The 2064-nt window shown below is 42.2% G+C and overlaps 1 pseudogene; it reads left to right on the forward strand.

The window, feature by feature from the left end:
- The first annotated feature begins 423 nt into the window (after positions 1 to 423).
- LOC148000135 (serine/threonine-protein phosphatase 2A catalytic subunit alpha isoform pseudogene) lies at positions 424 to 1335 on the forward strand (annotated as a pseudogene).
- The last annotated feature ends 729 nt before the right edge of the window (positions 1336 to 2064 follow it).

The following is a 2064-nucleotide window of genomic DNA, read 5'->3' on the forward strand; positions in this document are numbered from 1 at the left end:
ATTTGTTTTTAACAAAGTCTGATGCCCCCTCGAGTGTGTGTGTGTGTGTGTGTGTGTGTGTGTGTGTGTTTATGATTATGTGCTGATATAGTTGTAAAAGGGATTGTTTCCCTAATTTATTTCTCAACCAGTTTATCATTTGTAAAAAAAAAAAGGCTAGTGATTTATTTAATTTTACATCTGGCCACTTTGCTGAAGTTGTTTATCAGCTGGCCATTACAGAAAGCCAAGTCCCATGCTGGGACGAGCAGATGAGGAGGCATGAGCACTGGGGTGCAAGCCAGCATGCCAGTGCCAGGGCAAGCAGACACCTGGGGCCGCAGGAAGCACCCAGGGGAGCAGCTGCAGTCTGTGCCTATGGCCCAAGTGCTGGCCAGGGCATTGGAGCAGCTCAGAGCTGCAGCGGTTCGGGTGGACGGCATCATGGATGAGAAGATGCTCACCAAGGAGCTAGACCAGAGGATCGAACAGCTGAACTAGTGCAAGCAGCTCTCTGAGTCCCAGGTCAAGAGCCTCTGTGAGAAGGCTAAAGAAATAGTGACCAAAAGAATCTTACAAGCAAGAGGTTCAAAGTCCAGTCACTGTGTGTGTATTGGCAATTTCATGACCTCATGGAACTCTTTAGAATTGGTGGTAAACCACCAGATACAACTCACTTGCTTATGGGTGATTATGTGGACAGAGGATATTACTCAGTTGAAACAGTTACACTGCTTGTAACTCTTAAGGTTCCTTACCAAGAAAGTATCCCCATACTCCGAGGCAATTGTGAGAACAGACAGATCACACAAGTTTATGATTTCTACGATGAGTGTTTAAGGAAATACAGGAATGCAAATGTTTGGAAATACTTCACAGACCTTTTTTGACTATCTTCCTCTCACTGCCTTGGAGGATGGACAGATCTTCTGTCTACGTGGTGGTCTCCCACCATCCATAGACACACTGGATCACATCCGAGTACTTGAACACCTACACGAAGTTACTCATGAGGGTCCAATGTGTGACTTGCTGTGGTCAGATTCAGATGACCATGATGTCTGGGGGATATCTCTTCAGGTTATGCTTTTGGCCAAAATATTTCTGAGACATTTATTCATGCCAATTGCCTCACGTTTGTGTCCAGACCTCAACAGCCGGTGATGGAGGGTTATAACTGGTGCCATGACCAGAATGTAGAAACAAGTTTCAGTGCTCAAACTATTGCTATTGTTGTGTTAACCAAGCTGCAATCATGAAACTTGACACTCCTAAGAATTCTTTCTTGCAGTTTGACCAGCACCTCCTAGTGGTGAGCAACATGTCACTAGTCATACCCCAAACTACTTCCTGTAATGAAAGTTTAACCTTGTACAGTATTGCCATGAACAACCATATATTGACCTAATGGAAATGGTCAGAGCAAAAGTACCAAAGTGTCATAAATAGTTAACATTCAACAATCTTGTTTTCATGGGTACCAGAAGATGTACCCTATGAAAATACAAAGCCTCTTGTCATCAACAGCCATGACCACTTTAGAATGAACCAATTCATAGCATGTTGATGTGACATTGTTGGTTACGAATCCAGTTTCTGACATAGAGCTATTTTGTTTTCATGAAAGACTGCAGATATAGGATGTGCACGTTAACACCTGTGAGTCCAGTTCACTTCCACTTAGCTGTAGCTTACTCAGCATGACTGAAGATGAGGAGAGCAAACAAGCATTAAGGTTAATGAACATTTTTAAATAAGTATGAAGTCCTCCCCTCTTGTTGTGTTCCTTTCAGGTATACTATTAATTTAATTGTGTGATTTGTCTGCACTCAGTTTCTCCCCTTCTCAAATATCAGCCCCTCATTGTTCTTTATTACTGTAGAAAACCTGGCGAGTTGGTTTGAACAGAACTGTCTCCCTCCTGTAAGATGATGTACTGCACAAGTCACCACAGTGTTTTCATAATAAACTTGAGAACTAAGAAAAATCAGGTTTGAATTGTATCAGTGGGCATGACTGGTGCTGGTAATTAAACAAGATAAATCTATTGATCAATTTCAGAATTTGTAGAATTCCACATGAAGA

Source organism: Rattus norvegicus, chromosome 17 (assembly GCF_021556685.1).
Source record: "Rattus norvegicus strain SHRSP/BbbUtx chromosome 17, alternate assembly SHRSP_T2T, whole genome shotgun sequence".
Classification (NCBI taxonomy): Eukaryota; Metazoa; Chordata; class Mammalia; order Rodentia; family Muridae; genus Rattus; species Rattus norvegicus.